The sequence below is a fragment of the Taudactylus pleione genome, unplaced genomic scaffold, assembly GCF_031769625.1.
Source record: "Taudactylus pleione unplaced genomic scaffold, aTauple2 ptg000279l, whole genome shotgun sequence".
Lineage (NCBI taxonomy): Eukaryota > Metazoa > Chordata > Amphibia > Anura > Myobatrachidae > Taudactylus > Taudactylus pleione.
The window spans coordinates 965,229-983,393 of NW_028284681.1; the positions used below are offsets into that span (position 1 = coordinate 965,229).

Consider the following 18,165-nt stretch of genomic DNA (forward strand, 5'->3'; position numbering starts at 1 on the left):
ATTGAACTATATGAGTTTGTGTCTACCAGGAGTCTAAGAGACTCTTGGATATAGTAGGACGATCCATAATGACCAATCCCCACCCTTTATCAGCTTGTTTTATGACTATGTCATGATTCTCCTGTAGGTTCTTTAGTGCTTCTTTCTCTCTATTCTTGAGGTTACACTTAATCATTGGCTGTGGGTCCTCCTCACATAAATGCTTTTTAACCAATTCATAGAATACATTCAAATGACTCCCTTTAGATTCCAATGGATAATATTTAGATTTTCCTTTAAGTCCTGATTTAGATGTACTTTCATTATAATTCTTAATTGTCTCATCATCTTTTCTTAAAAATGTCTTTTGAGGGTTAAATTCCTCACATTTATTCAAATCGATGAATGTCTGGAATTTATTCATATTACTGGAAGGTGCAAATGTCAGTCCCTTGTTTAGTAAATCAGTTTCAGACTTTGTTAATGGATGTTGAGATAAATTAAATATCCCTTTTTTTCTTTTTCCGAAGCAACTACATATTTCTCCTTTTGTGTACTCTTTCTCCTTCCTCCTCTTGTTCATCTTCTTCTCTTATTCTTCTTTTCATAGGACACAATTTCACAGTTTCAAGGCACTTCCATCAACACCACAACTCTAACCCAGAGGATTTAACTTTTAAAGCCATTGAATACGTACAAACCGGAGAAAGAGGAGGAGACCTGGTGAATAAACTTTCCAAACGAGAAATGTACTGGATCTTCGAATTGGATACCATGACCCCGCAAGGCTTCAATGACAGCTATGAAATAGCCCCTTTTTTGTAAATGGATGTAGACGGTAATGGTGAAGTCTCATAGTTATCTACAGTCATACCTCGTTTTAAGTGCCCGATCTCATCTGATCTTGGAAGATAAGCAACATTGGGCCTGGTCAGTACCTAGATGGGGGACCTCTGGGGAATACCAGGTACTGTAGTCCCAGGTTGAGACTCAATTACATTCCGTCAGAATTAATAGCAAAATTCATCGAATACATTTGACAATCCAGTACCCATCTGATGATCTCTAAGAGGATCCTGGTTATAAAAGACTGGAACATACTACCTTGAAGAATACAACACAAGATTGAAATTTAATGATAGTTCCCGAGACAACCAATTCAAATCTTTTTAATTTTTAAGAAAACCCTTTTTTATATATATATATATATATATATATATATATATATATATATATATATTTATAAGTCTCATCATTTTTTTCAACCATCATTTTTGAAGTATTCTTAGTTATTTAATGTATCTCTTGTTTCTCCTTCCATTTTTTGCGAAAATTAAAAAAAAATGGTAATATAGAGATTTATTGTTTCTATTCAATAATCCTTCCCTGTGACCTTTTTTTGTGTTTATTATGTCCCCCTTTTTTAATATCTATAGTGTTAAAAATAATCAAAGTGAAATGCAACAAGCAATATGAATTATCTATAATATTTAATTCATAGGCTTAATTTCAACATTTTTCCCTATGTATTATTTAAGCACTAACAAAATGTCCTTGCACATCGATAAAGTGAAATAACTTGTGATGGAGAATTAAATTTGAGAGCTTAAAATGGCCACAACTGCAGTTGTAAATCAGAGTGATGATGATCCGGCTCCAAAGCACGAGAGCTGGGCGGAAGTGACGTCAGCGGACATCAGACGATGACACTGCTCATAGGAATGAATCTGCATGTATGTGCGGGCGGAAGTAACGATCGGGCTACACCAAATAGGGCGGAAATGATGTAACGGATATCATGTAAATTCGTATACATTTAAAATTAACTATTGCCCTATTTAGATATTACACTTCAGAAATAAGATATCAGCATTTAAGGATGGTTATATTTGATACAGATAGAATATAACCTAATAAAGACATTGTAATCAGCGGAAACCGGAAGTGGTCATAATTTATTCCAAACACCTCCCAGCATCCTCATTGAGGGGGGTTTATAGATCAGGTCCCTTGCAGGAGTACCATATCCCTTGAAGAAGTCCACCAAACGGACAAAACGCGTTGGACACTCCTGGTTCCAGCCTCATATGAACTTACCTATCCTCTATTCAGATAAGCCCCTTTTTTATTATCCTCACATTTTTTAAATCATCGCCTCCATGTATTTTTTGTACTTTTAATTTTTTATTTGCACTACCCCAGATTTTGGGGTTAGTGGTTGTTTATAATAAAACACTTTTTTACATTTTAAAGTGACATTACCATTTGTTATCATTACACGAGTATATGCACTTTATGATGAGTGCACTTCAATTTAATTTATTGCGTATCTTGCACAATTTTGCATATTTGCACATCTCACTAGCCTATGTCTTGTTGATATGGTTGAACTTTAGCACTTTACTACAGTATTTATTAGCACATTGGTCGCTTTTTATCAGCTTCATTGCTCATATATATATATATATATATATATAATTATGTATATATTATAATATAACTATAATTTCTCTTATCTAAATAGTAGGCTTGTCCTTGCCACACTTCAGTAGGGATGGCTGACAGGTTTTCACATGTGGAAGGCAGAATCCATTTCCTCACAATGAAGTCTGTACCACTAATTTAATTTATATATATATATATCTGTCTATATCTTTCTCTAGCTATAAATATATCTCCTATCTATCTATCATCTATCTATCTATCTCATATCTATCTATCTCATATCTATATTTAGCCTATCTATATATTTATATTCCCCACTCAAAATCCTGCATTTTTCCCTTTCAGTATATTAGATCATGGCCGCTATGCTGCCGGGAGGCGGTTCCCAGCAGTGTCACGGACATGATGTAGTATGCTGCAACTTTGCCAGTCAGTGGAGAGTCCAGAGAAGGTAAGGCTGGGTACACATTAAATGATGTGTACCCAGCGCAATGTCTCATGCGGCGGGTCCTGGCATTGGCAAGTACATACACATTTGCCCATGTCGGGAGCGACGGTGTAACAGCAGGGGCATGCTGCATTCAGCAGCATGGCCCCGCTGATGATATTGGTCTTTGGACCTGTTTGCAGGTCCAACGGGCGACGTCAGCGACATAGTGGGTACACACTTGCCGATGTGGATGATATGTTGTCCAATCCGCCGGATCAGACATCATATCGTCTTGCGTGTACTCAGCTTAAGGGGAATAGTAGTCGCAGCGTGTTATTGGTGGGGCCCCACAACTCAGTTGCCCCGGGGCCCCCACAAGCCTTGATCCGGCCCTGTCTATAGCTGTAATTTTCTTGTTCTTGTTTCTAATTTGCTTAATGTACTGGTACTTTGAGCTGGCACTGTAGGCATGTAAGCCACAACATGGAAGTGCTGGATGAAAGATTTTTTTCAGGATTTTTGGACATGTTGTTTGGGAAAGGAAGTAAGATTTCAGAGCATTAACCATAGATACTATTCTGTCAATTACTGGAGACAACCACATCCACCTTGTTTTTGAATGTTGCAAAATGTCTTTGCACTGTACATCAGCAAACTCACAAAACTCTTGTAGACTTGCCATACGGACAGTATATATTGTATATTAAAATATTACCTCTTTTCCACCAAAAACCAGGGTCCGACCTGGGTTTTCAGACATGGTTCCAACCAGGGTCAGATAACGTTTACATAGTACCATCGATCTGGGTTATTCTCAGGTCAGCCCCGTTCACACTGAACCTGGATCTGCCCTGCTAAACTTGTGAGGGCATAAAAAGTAGAAGGTGACTGCTCCATAAACACCAATCTGCTCATTTTAGGCATGACCCAGGTTGGATAACCCGGGTTGCTCCGTTTACACTGCACCATTACCCAGGTCTTTCCTACCCTGGTAGCTACCTCGATTGGATTGCCGGGTCACTTGATCTGAGTTATTTTTCAGGAAACCTTTTACACTGAGCTGCGACCTGGGTAGACCCAGCAATAACCCAGGTTGTTGCTCTGGGTATATCTTGCATGCATCAATTAGTAAGACTTTACTGACACTTTGAATACTGTCGTGTAAAGTGTGAGCAACACACCCCATTCCGAAAATGTTCCTTTTTAAATGTGATTTTAGTTTCACAAAAACATTGCCTTTTCCCCCGGTGTTTACTCCTCCAAAGTTGGTGTTTGTATTATCTGCAGATAATGCTGTTATTTTGTCTTTTAGCTTGTATTTGTTCAGTACTTCAATAATCAAACCCAAAATCAGGTCAGAAGTTTCTCCCTGAAGATGAGCAAAGTGAATAATATTCACCATGATACCCATACCTGGCACTAAGTAGTGAACAAGGTCGGGAGCTAACTAATGGCCTTATGATTGGAACTGTTAATCATAACGGATACAAACCGTGCATCTTCCAGTTCATGAACAACTTCTTAATTCGCAAACGGTGCCAATAGATTAACAACAAGATCTCTTGATTCTTGCCGTGCTCATGTAATTTAATTTTTTCTAAAAGAGTTCCCTTAAAATTTCTGAGGTGCAGTTCATTTATTGAAACTATCATTATGCTTTACTAGATGGAAAGCCTTAAGTTCCCTCACATTCTACCAATTTGTAGGACTCATTATCTGCTTTGGCAGATATAAAAAAAACTGGTCACCTTCCCAGAAGATGAAGAAGCCTGAAAAGCAAGTCTGTGTTTCTTTGTTTTAATATGATCCTTAATGAATGACCTCCCAACATGGCTAATTGAAAACACAACACTGCACATTGAGCATAACAGTTTTATTTTCGTTCTCTTTACATTTCTTAATTTAAGGAAAGACCTATGCAATTTATCAGTTAACTCACATTTTCTTTTTTTTTTTGGTGGCATTTTTAATAATTACATATTAGAACGTTTAGCTTAATCACAAAATAGGATTTAAAATAAATGACCCAGGGCACTGAATTACTATTTTTATCAGCACACAGGGCACTGAATTACTATTTTTATCAGCACACAGGGCACTGAATTACTATTTTTACCAGCACACAGGGCACTGAATTACTATTTTTTTTCAGCACACAGGGCACTGAATTACTATTTTTTATCAGCACACAGGGCACTGAATTGTTATTTTTATCAGCACACAGGGCACTGAATTACTATTTTTATCAGCACACAGGGCACTGAATTACTATTTTTTTTCAGCACACAGGGCACTGAATTACTATTTTTATCAGCACACAGGGCACTGAATTACTATTTTTATCAGCACACAGGGCACTGAATTACTATTTTTATCAGCACACAGGGCACTGAATTACTATTTTTATCAGCACACAGGGCACTGAATTGTTATTTTTATCAGCACACAGGGCACTGAATTACTATTTTTTTCAGCACACAGGGCACTGAATTACTATTTTTATCAGCACACAGGGCACTGAATTACTATTTTTTTCAGCACACAGGGCACTGAATTACTATTTTTATCAGCACACGGAACACTGAATTACTATTTTTATCAGCACACGGGGCACTGAATTACTATTCTTTAATAGCACACAGGGCACTGAATTACTATTCTTTAACAGTACACGGAACACTGAATTACTATTTCTATCAGCACACGGGGCACTGAATTACTATTCTTTAACAGCACACGGAACACTGAATTACTATTTCTATCAGCACACGGGGCACTGAATTACTATTCTTTAACAGCACACGGGGCACTGGATTAATATAACATAACAGCAGCCTATATAAAAACACAGTGCACTGATTCAATTAACAGCAAGGCACTGTAAGTGACTGTATTAAAATTATTATAACACTACTACAAAGAGGCTTGTACAGACATCATAGATCATGTAACTGACCGTTTAATATAGTAACAATTCAAGTGCACAGTCTGAAACCTGACATCTGAGCAAGTGTTGGGGCCCTCAGGCAATGGGGCCCACCGGGATTTCCCCTGTACCCCTGTGGGCCAGTCCAACCCTGAGTGTAGTAGCTATAATATAGTAGTGTTTGTAGACTGGCATAGCCACATGCGCTGCCTGTTTCACTGACTAGTAGTATGTGTAATTAACAATAATGTGTGTATCAGTAGCCACTGCTGACTGCAGGAATTAGGCTGGGTCTGTGTACCGTTTCTCCCCGATGTATGATTGGGGGTCTGGGCGGTAAATGACAGAGGTGCTATGCGCCCCTGTCATTATCGGTGCTGCTATCTACAAGATAGCAGCGCCAATGGCCTGGGTCATGTATGAACAGTTAGATCGCCTGACCGTTTGGCTCGCTGTAGCTGTTGCTATCAACTGCTACAGCCTGGCGCTGCCCTATCCCCACAGCAAGGACAACGATGTCCCTGCTGCGGTGGCTGCCGGCTCCAGGCTGCACACGGGGATCTTGCAATACTTGCGAGATCCCGCTCATGCTCAGTGGAGCCGGCTGGGACTGAGACAGAGGGCATCAGCACTAGGCTGATGTGCTGCGGTCTCTAGCAGGTAGCGCCGGAGGGGGGAGTAATCACCCCCCACTGCGGCCGATGAGATGTTTACTGAGGCAAAGCAGGAAGCGATAAGTTAAGTGCCGCTATAATACATCTACCCCCGGGACTGGGTCTCTGGTAGAATGTCACTGAGAGAGAAAAGGAGTGTGATCCCCTTCACTGGTGCTGTTAAACTAAGCACAGAATGGCGGCACTGCTGTGAAACTGAGAAGGAGTGATCCATCTAGCTCTGTTGCTTGACACAGAATGGCCGTGTTGCTGATGGGAGGACTATACAGGAGCACAAACCACAGTTGACATCATGATTGCCAAGGACCATGGGTATGCCGCCATGTGATATTAATACGTCACCTGACCTGGCATCCCAGCCATCTTCCACCCTCGGTACCTTCTCTGCCTCCCATTGAAGCCGGGACACTTGGGCGTCCCAAATGGGATGATGCCGACAATGAGGATGCCGATGGTCACAACAACATCATTCTGACTGTTAGAATACTGACTGTTTGAATACTGACAGATTGCGGAGGTAAGTATTAGAGTTAGGGGGAGGGTTAGGCTGCGAGATGGAAGGGTTAGGCTGCGAAAGTGGTGGGTTAGGGGGTCTGTAAGGGTTATAATACTTACTGAAATATGTCAGGACTGGCTCTGTCAGTATTCTGACTGTCAGGATCCCATACCCAACCTGTCCTGTACACTATTTTTGGGATGCCGGGATGCACACCATGATTGTGGTACATACCCAGTAAATATGGGCCATATAGCATCCCTACCCCTAATGTGTTAGCCCAGAGTCCTCCCCTTATGTGCTAGAAAATCCAGTGTGTGGGCTGCTCCTGTGTGTCACCCACCAAGGGGTGACACCAAGGTGCAGACTCCCCCTCAGTGACAGAAGCCTGGTGCTGCACTGCAGCATTAAGTGCAGCACCCGGCTCCTGACACTGTGAGTGAGCCAGCACTGCACACAGGGCAGTCCGCACCTCCTGCACCCCCCGGGCTCCCCAGTAAAAAGCATGGGAGTCGGTACCAGCTTACCATACTATCCCTTTAAACCAGGACACTCATGAATTAACACAGGTTCTGAGGCTGGCTGACTTCAAACATAGATTTCATCTGTTTTTAATGAGCCACAGAACTTGTGTAATCCATGAGTGTCCCAACCAGTTAACCAAGGTTTCATACCAACAGCAGCCTAATTCATTTCCCTGGGCTATTGACCCCCAGCTTTATCAGAGGCAAGTTTGTAGGTATTTGGGAAACAAATGTCCATATATATTTTTTTTATAAACTGTTTATTGAACAGCAAAGTGAAAAATTTACAAAATACATATCAAGAATAAACAAATTACAAAATTTGGTTGCTAGTCCGAGTCATTTCTTGACAAAGTTAAAGAATAGATTGTTGTCGGTTTTTTCATTAAACAAACATAACCTTATGAACAACATAATTGTAGAAATTTTGAGAGATAAAACAGTAGTAAACCACAAAATGGAAGTCAGAATTATTATATCCATCAAAAACTCAAAGAAACAAATGTTGAAAAAGAAAACATACATATGTTCAGATCTATTTATGTCTGATACACATGTTGCAACAAGGTCTGAATATCATAGTTATAAGGAAAGAACAAGACTAGAATAGAATAGGCAGGGGTTTATATTCCAGTAATCCGAAGATTCTTTACATTTGGAACAGTAGGGGAAAATATTTAAATGTTTTTTTTAAAAGGGAAATATACTAGGTGACCTGGCATAACAGGAACCACTCTGTATGTTCAAAAACTTTCCATATCTTAGCCCTCATATGAGAAGGTAAACACTCTTGTCAGGACTATGACTATTTCAGTACATAAAGATAGATTACTTTTTCCAAAGTTCCTTTGTGGTCGTTGGAGGAGTTATCCTGCTTGCTGGCGTTCTTCACATACAGGGGATAGAGAGTTAAGGTGCCCACACACATAACGATGTCCTCACGATACGATTTTATGGCCAATTTCCTCATGAACTTTCACGGGAGCTCCCTTGCCGTCGTGATCACGATTTGGAGTTAAAAATGTCCAATCTGACTAAAGATCTATCTTGCAGCCATTGCATTGTATCCCAGATTGGCTAATCTGCCCTACAGCACGGCAGATCAGAAGATGCGATGTATGACGAGCGGGGACGCGCATCGGCATCGTGCTCGTGAGTATAAACTCACGATTTTTACTCTTTTTACCCAATTCGTCGTCACGATTCGTCGAAATCGGCCAAATCGTGTAAAATGTCGCTATGTGTGTGGGTACCTATAAAGTGATCATCTGTTTCCAAGGTGTTGTCAGGTTCTGGGATTCCTAGAACGCTCATTATTTCAAACCTGATTCCATTTGGGTCATATGTTCTGAACTTCCTATGGATCACAGACCTCTAGTATAAAGCCTGTTACTAACTTTGTCTCAGGGCTCTATTTACTACAATCCGCATATTGAATGCAGATTGTAGTGTGATATTAACGACTGAATTCGCATTGCGAATTCAGGCAATATCACATGGATCTACTACAATTCCCTTGCAGGGACAGAGCTTGCGATAAAGCTCTGTCCCTGCGAATCCCCTTCGGAGCCTTATCATGGTATTTTCGCAAAAAATACCATGACTAAGTGCCCGCGCATGCGCCGACCGGTCGCTGCTGCAACCCACCCCGGCGCTAAGCCCCGCCCCCAGCACTAAGCCCCGCCCCCCACGATCGCGGACCCCGGTGATCAGGCCTCCGGTGATGACTCCCCTCCGGTCAGGTGATCTCCCATACTGCACTGGGACCCGATCACCTGATGACCGGGCAGCAGTGCACTATGGGAGACCAGCTGACCGAAGGGGAGTCATCACCGGAGGCCTGATCACCGGTCCCAGTCAGGTAAGTAAATATTTTTTTTTTTTTTACAGTAATCAGCTTGCGGTCTGTTTAGACCACACAGCTGATCACTGGGACAGACTCCAGGCTCTGCTCTCCCCGTTAGAGCAGGGCAGGAGTCCGGTAACCAGGGGGAGACCCTGGATAACGCCACCTCCAGGTGGCATTATTATCACAGGGCTTTCCCCGATATTTTTTTATAATTTATTTTTAGTAACTTTGGCCATTATCACATTTCCCATTACAATTATGGGAAATGCGATCTGATTACTAAAAATAAGTGATACTTAGGGGTTGGAGTAGAATTTTACGAATTCTACTCCAATTGCCCTGTAATAACTATAGGTGATACTAAAATAATGTGAAAAGGGTGTGAAAACACCCTTTTTCACTTTATTTTAGTCAAAATAATGTTAATAAATAGAGCCCTCAGTGTCTGTGCAACGTTACTTTCAGGTCTTTCTTGGACTCTTGCCAGATCCCTGCTGTGTCTGTGGGTTGTTGTGGACTTTGCTATATCTCCGCTCATGTTCCAGCTAAACTTCTGATGCCAGTTACCAGCCGCACTACAGAGTTCAGCATAGCCATTGCCTAAGTATTGCTTTCTGCTCCACTGCTGTGGTTTCACCTTTTGCTGCACTATTTACTTTGCCTGTTGTCTTTTACTCCTGTGGACATCGAACTCATCTTTGTTACAGTTGTCAACTGCACCATTACAGCCATCATCACCGCATTGCGGGGCTCAATCCCATTCCAGACCCTGGATAACGCCACCTCCAGGTGGCATTATTATCACAGGGCTTTCCCCGATATTTTTTTATAATTTATTTTTAGTAACTTTGGCCATAATCACATTTCCCATTACAATTATGGGAAATGCGATCTGATTACTAAAAATAAGTGATACTTAGGGGTTGGAGTAGAATTTTACGAATTCTACTCCAATTGCCCTGTAATAACTATAGGTGATACTAAAATAATGTGAAAAGGGTGTGAAAACACCCCTTTTCACTTTATTTTAGTCAAAATAATGTTAATAAATAGAGCCCTCAGTGTCTGTGCAACGTTACTTTCAGGTCTTTCTTGGACTCTTGCCAGATCCCTGCTGTGTCTGTGGGTTGCTGTGGACTTTGCTATATCTCCGCTCATGTTCCAGCTAAACTTCTGATGCCAGTTACCAGCCGCACTACAGAGTTCAGCATAGCCATTGCCTAAGTATTGCTTTCTGCTCCACTGCTGTGGTTTCACCTTTTGCTGCACTATTTACTTTGCCTGTTGTCTTTTACTCCTGTGGACATCGAACTCATCTTTGTTACAGTTGTCAACTGCACCATTACAGCCATCATCACCGCATTGCAGGGCTCAATCCCATTCCAGATTCTAGTCACACCGCAGGGCTCAACCCTGTTCCAGAACCACAGCGCTTCACAGGGCTCAACCCTGCTTCAACCTTCATTGCATCGCGTGGGCTCAACCCCGCTCCAGAGTTTAGTTACACCGCAGGGCTCAACCCTGTTCCGGAACCTCACCGGATCACATGGCTCAACCCTGCTTCGACCTCATCGCATCACAGGGCTCAACCCTGCTCCAATCTTACCCCATCACAGGGCTCAACCCTGCTCCGATCTCACAGCATCACAGGGCTCAACCCTGCTCCATCTTTCACCGCATCACAGGGCTCACTCTGCTCCGGATCTCCATCACTACAGGGTTCCACCCTGGTAAAGCTCCTCTATACCATCCTGAGGTGCTAGCCTCATACTGGACTCGGGGTTCCCTACTATATTAGCTCCTTGGTGTTAAAGACTGTATATATATATATGGGGTTTTTTTGCCTATAATCATTATTGCTTATGAGAACCTCTGTGTTGTTGAGGCTTTATGTGAGACGTTGCTATTATATTTCTCCTGTGAATAAATTCTATTTACTTTTATTCCTTGCTACTGAGATTTCATGAAAAGGTCATTCCTAAAGCCACCCCAGTTTATTGTGCCTAGTAGGCCTGCCTCCTCCCAGGAGTCTCAAGTGTCGGCAGCCGTGACAACTCTACATATGCTCCCCATTTTTTGGAGAAATCTAGAACCCCCTTTTCAATATTATAAGTAGCAATACGTCTTTCATGGCAGAGTATATCTAGAACAACTAACTGCCATTCAGTGAGAGTATGAGAAGAACGTGAGATCCAGTGTTTAAGAATTAGGTGTTTAGCTACCGTAACCATTACTGTTAGTAGGGGCTTCCAAGAGGCCAGAGATAGATCAGTTTCCCACATTGAAAAATCAGCAAAAAGGAAGCCTGAGGCACTTTTAGTTAGTTGAAGGTGCAATGTAGAGTTTAAATAGTTTAGAAGCTTGTTATAAAACCTATTAATTTTCCCACAATACCATAAATTATGTGAGAGAGAGGCATTGGAATGGCCACAATTTATACAATTCCCTGAGTCAGAGGATGCGAAATGCTGTCTATGTGCGGAAGATATATTAGTGCGATTTAATATCCGGAGATGGACCTCTTGTAAACGGGCTGACTTAAGATGAGGACATATCCTTTCTGAACACTTTATAATGGAGTCAAAATCAGGCAGGTCAGGAATTTCTGAACGCCATGCCTGAGAGGTGTTAGACCAAATTTGTGGAGTTGATTTAAGGAGGTGAGGGTACAGATGGCATATTCTAAATATATATGATCGGCAAGAATTAAGTATCCTGGAAAGGGTCCCTGGAAGCTTCGAATGTGATAATGTGATTATAGTGACAAGTTTATAAAAACATAAAGAAATGGGAGCGGGGAAGGCCATATTTCTCTAGTAACTCCATGAATGAGAGGAGGTCGCCTGGGTCAAATACATCCTTAATAGACATGATACCCTTCTGACTCCACAATTTGTAGGCTGAATTACTGGGAGAGGTGACAAAGCCTGATTACCCCAGAGAGGTATGTAGGGCTAGGAATTTAGGTTACTCTGTAGGTGTTTATGAATGTTTAGCCATGCCCTATAGGTGTCCCCAAAAAGTATGTTAGAGCGAAATATTGTTGGGATCTGTGACCTTGGTGTATGCAGCAAAGGTGCTGGGGCATATTGGTGGAACCATGCATCTTCTAATGCAGTATTAGTGTAGTGATCAGTGTGCAATAGCCAGTCGGCTACATAGCGAAACAGAGCCGAATTCATAAATGCAGCAATCTGAGGATCACTAAGTCCTCCTTTTGTTTTTGGTAAATAAGTGCACGCACGGGTCATCCTACGTTTTTGATGATTCCAAATAAATTTAAAAAAGATTTGTGTGCATAGCAAAATATCATCTTTTGTAAGTGTGATGGGCAATGTCTGTAGCAGATACACTAATTTAGGAAATACTATGCTTTTGACTACAACTACGCACTCTAACAATGAAAGCTTGAGGTCTTTCCAGCACAATAGCTGGGATCTTATTTTGACTATAACTGGCAGGAAGTTGTAGTTTTATAATGATGAGAGATCCGATGGGATAAGAATAAGTAAAAATATATAAGCTTTTGTGATGTAACAGTAAATAAAAAAGATGGGAGAGAGGATAAAGGAGATGAAGTAGTTATAGGGAGTATCTCCAATTTATCCATGTTAATTCGATATCCCTCAAAAGAACTAAACTGGGTTATGATTTTCAGGATCGCTGGTATAGATTTCATTGGGTCTAAAATAAAGAGCAGCATATCATCTGCAAATAATAATAACTTGCATTCATGGTCTCTAATTTTAATCCCTCGGAAAGTGGGACAATTCCGCAAAGCTTTTGCTAATGGTTCAATGGCAGCTGCAAACAAAAGTGGGGATATGGGGCATCCCTGTCTTATACCCCTCTGGATATAGAAAGGTGGTGAAAAATATCTATAAGTAAGAGAGAAATAAAGAGAATTCAACAAATTGATCAAAAGAGTGGGGAAACCAAAGTGCTGAAGTGTCTCGAACAGATGATCTCATGTCACCAAGTCAAAAACTTTTCCAGCATCTAAAGACAAAAGGAACCTGGGATCACCTGCTGGAGAGTCACGTAAGGACTGTAGAATAGTAAGAACCTTTCTAATGTTGGAGACCGAGCTTCGGCCTAATATGAAGCCAGTTTGGTCGGGGTGGACAATGGATGGGAGAATCATTATGAGTCTTTCTGTTAATAATTTTGTGAATATTTTATAATCTACATTGAGTACAGAGATGGGTCTATATAATGAAGGTACAATGGGGTCCCTGCCTGGTTTCGGCAAAACTTTCACGGTAGCTGAATTAAAGTGGATAGGAAGTCGTGTACAATTTAATATCGAATTAAAGACAACAGTATGAGTTTCAATTATATGGGGGCGCAGAAGTTTGTAGAACTCACCACTGAGGCCATCAGGGCCTGGTGCCTCTAAAGGTTTAAGCATCTTGATAGTTTGGTCAACTTTTATTATGGGGACTTTACTTACTAGGCTATATGCCTGTGTGGTGGAAATCTGTGGCAGAGAGAGAAGGTCTGTTTTTGATAGTCCCCTATAGGTTCCTGCGAGTAGAGACTCTGATAATACTTATAAAATAGATCTGCTACTTTGTCTCCTTTAAAATGTATGGTAGAATGTTCATCCTTAAGTGCTGCTATATTAGTATGGCTTCTATCCCCTTTTAGCAGATTAGAGAGAAGTCTGCTTGGTTTGTTGCCGTATCAAAAAAAAAAAAATCTGCCTGATTGAAGATAATGACTATCTATTTGTGTGAGGATTTGGTCAAAGCGGAACTTACACTCATACTATGTAGCTTTAATAGTTGGTGAAGGGGATGCCTTTAAGGCTTGAAAAGCGGCTGTTAGAGAAGATTGTGCAGATCTATAAATGGAATCTTGCTCTGATCTACATTTTTTCAATGTACTTCTACGTAACACTGCCTTAGCGATTTGCCAGAAAAGGCAAGGGCAATTTTTATGATTTTGGTTATTAAACTCATAATCAACCCAAGCTGCTTCCAACATGGACATAAATTGCAGGGAGGAGACAAGTTTTGCTGGAAAGCGCCATTGAGAGCAAGGCCCCAGGAGATATTTGCCCTGAATGTGTACCCATACCGGAGCATGGTCCAAAATAGAGATAGGTTCACTATTGGTATCCAGAACCATTGGAGACAATGAGTTAGAGAGATAAAAATAATCAAGTCTAGAAAACGTGCCATGTGTTGCCGATTAATATGTATAATCTAATTCTGCCTCACCCTCCATATATCTATGAGACCCAACTGAGAGGCTACATAGTTTCATCCAACTTTGGGCTGTTTGCGAGTTGTGCGCAAGGTAGTTTTCCTATCTAAGATTGCGGATGTCACTGAATTAAAATCTCTGCCTAGCACAATTTGGATATCTGCCAAAGGGAGCAATTTGTTAATCAGACCTAAAAGAAAAGACTTGTCACAGTTATTAGGACCATAGAGATTGCATAGAATATATCTAGTGCTATCCAATGTGATATCTGCAATTATATAGCACTCTTGCAAGTCAACATCTGTTGAATGTACAGTTTATGAGATACCTCTGCGGATCAATATTGCTAGTCCCCGAGCTTTAGAGGTATAGGAAGAGGATGCCAACACTTTGGTGTAACATATTTAATTTATCATGTTCGGTGGGGGATAAATGAGTTTCTTGAAGTTAGGTCACATCTGCCTTCTTCTAAAAGAATGTCTCCTTTTTATAGTAGAGTGGATCCCCCTTACATTCCATGTACAGAATCTAAGTTGAGATGTCATAATGTGGGATCAGAAAGGCAGTATCCAGGCAATAACATACAATTTAACTTCAAAGTCTTCTATCTTCATGTAAGGTCAGAAAGGAAAATACCGATTGGTAATGGAAACCATTGTAACATGGGGTTCTAATACAATCAGAATACCTGATGAACAATATGCTTGTTGGTTATGCAAACCAGGATATTATTATAAATAATGATGGATATAAATAAAATTACAGTGGGATATGAAAAGTAAAATATTGTAAATTGTGAGCAAAACATATCACAAGTTGGCAGTCACAGCCAAACACGAAATGACATAACAAATTATAGAAGACTAGACCATAGTTATTAAACAGGCATATAAATAACTTTCGACAGAGGTGGCAACAAAGTATGTCTAGCAAATATTAAAGGATACACAGTATATAGAATAGAGAATCCTGGCATGTATAGATCCATGTGAAGTGAGCATCAACATTCATCAAAACAAAAACCTGCAAAAGTGTACTGTGTGTGATGCACCTGAAAAGTTAACTGAAGGAGAACAAAGTGAAAACCACTGGGTCAAACGTTATGATCCATTGCAGAGGGTCCAGGTGGGCCAGATGCCTGATCCATTTCTTGTAAGTAAGCTTGAGCATCTGCTGCTTCTATGAAATCCTTGCTGCCTTGAGAGCTGTAATTGCGGAGCCTGGCAGGATACAGGAGGGTGAATCTAATGCCAGCTTTGACCAATTGTGAGCATAAGGGGGACATATTTCTGCGGGCCCTGGACACTTCCGCCGAATAATCTTGAAAGATGAAAAGGCGTTGCCCATCCCATTGAATAGAGCCTTTCCGTTTGGCACCTGACCAGATAAGTTCTTTGTTGCTGTAATTCAAGCATTTAAATATAACTGCTCTGGGTTTGGTAGTATTAGAGTCTCGGGAAGGACCCAAACAGTGGGCCCGTTCAATTTCCAGTGTAGATAGTTCTGAAGATACGCCAAGTATTTCCGGGAGATCTGACAATAGAAATTTAAAGAGATCAGGGCCTTTGATAGATTCCTTGAGACCTGAGTCATAGATTGTTTCGTCTGGATCTGTTTTCTAGATCATCTACTTTAGCTAATAACTGTAGTTGGGTGGACGATGTTGACGTGACTTGTTGCTTTAATTCAGAAAGCTCATGAAAATTACCCCCAATTCTATTTTCTCTTTCTGAAACTTGGCGAGAAATTGAGGCCATTTGTGTCATCAGATCAGCCACTGCACTCATCCGCTTGCTTTTGTAATAAGGGCTCTACGGTTTCTCTAATAGCCCTAACTACTTCTGCATAAGACGATGGAGATGGTGTCGAACCTGAGGCAATGGTGGGGTCCGAAGTGAGTGTAGGTAAAGGAGGCTGGTCCTCCGAGATATCCGTAGCCATGTCTCCCTTCTTGATGCCTCCCCTTGTACATTGGGGGTGATGTAAGAAGCACAGAAGCGGTATCAGTGCATGTTATGTGCGCTGCTACCCCTTCTCCCGATTTATGATAGGGTGGCCGCACCTGTCATTATCGGCGCTGCTATCTACAAGATAGCAGCGCCGATCGGCAGGTCATGTATGAATGGTCTCCCGGCGATACTTGCGAGATCCTGCGCATGCTCAGTGGAGCCGGCCGGGACTGACAGCCTAGTGCTGATGCGCTACATACATCTCATAGTTAGTGCCAGGGCCGGTGCTACCATTAGGCAACCTTAGGCAGCCGCCTAAGGGCGCCGGCTACTGGAGGGCGCCGCTGAGTCCACAAAGAAAAAAATTAATGGCATAATTCATGTCTGAGTGACATATAATTAATTTGTGGCACAGCTGTGTGGCATATTATGAATTGGTGGCAGTTATGAGGTACAATATGATTTTGATGCTCTGCTGTGTAATATTCTATATGGCATATTATGAATTGGAGGGAGCAGGGGCGGTTGGAGAAATGTTGCCTAGGGCGCCCAGAAACCTTGCACCGGCCCTGGTTAGTGCTTCATGCTTCGCCTCAGTAAAGAGGTGAAGCAGGAAGCGTTATAGCGGCACGTTAAGGTGCAATGAATTTATCCATTTTCAAGCTAGCAATAAAGTCCTCTTTAGAAGACATAGAAAGTCTAGTCAATGTTAAGTTAGAATGGCTGTGACTACGCTTATGCGCAAGTCTTACATCTCAATAGCGCTCTGACCAGAGCGCTCGCTCTGAATCAGGGCCCACCTCCATAATTATGGAGCGTCCTCCAGGACGCTCATATAGCTGTGGGTCACTACCCACAGCCTATACGAGCGTGCAGGTTGATGGTCGTGATGGTCTTGACCATCGCGACCATTGCCACTGCGAGCCGGAGACTGCGGGTGAGTTTCTCAACCGCAAGGCCCGGAATGATTTTGGCTCTATCAGAGCCAAAATCACTCCCACTGACATCACTAGTGATGTCAGTGGGACCGGCTTCTGACGGTAGGCGTTCCCTTGGGAACGCCCCCGTCTGGGAGGCACGCCCCCGGCACGCCCACCAAAGGGGGCGTGCTGTCAATCAACATCGACAGCACGCCCCCTTTGATCAGTCCTTCGCTCGTCGCGTCTCGCGCATGTGCACGACGGAGCTCCCTCCGTCGTGCGCATGCGCAGTGCACACCATCGACCCACTTGCGAGCGGACAGCCGCTCGCGAGTGGGTCTGAATCAGGCCCATAGCACCATTTAGTGGTAATATACAATATAGCAAAATTTATCAGGAGAATATATAAATGAAATGCCACGTGAAAATGAAGTCAGCAAAGTCAATAAGCCATTCCCAGGCTATTGTGTTAGCACCATGGATGTTATTTTAAAGAATAAAGGAGGGTGACCTGACCAGCAGTCTTCTCAAAGGGAGGTATTTGTGATAATGCTGACTTCTACTAAAATAGGGCAATACTGTGGATATATTGTACACTGCCAAGTATTAGGGTCCCAGTCACGGGCAGGGGGATTACGTAGTGTTGGTACCTGTGTAGTTGAGCACGGCAATGAGCAGTCTCAGAGAAGCTTAGTGAGGGTAGCCTTTATCCACCTATTCAAGATAGCGAGTCTATGACACAGGAAAGCTGGGGTCTGCAAC

General features: G+C 41.9%; 1 pseudogene; it reads left to right on the plus strand.

Moving 5' to 3' along the window:
* The first annotated feature begins 839 nt into the window (after positions 1-839).
* LOC148512616 (5S ribosomal RNA) lies at positions 840-958 on the plus strand (annotated as a pseudogene).
* The last annotated feature ends 17,207 nt before the right edge of the window (positions 959-18,165 follow it).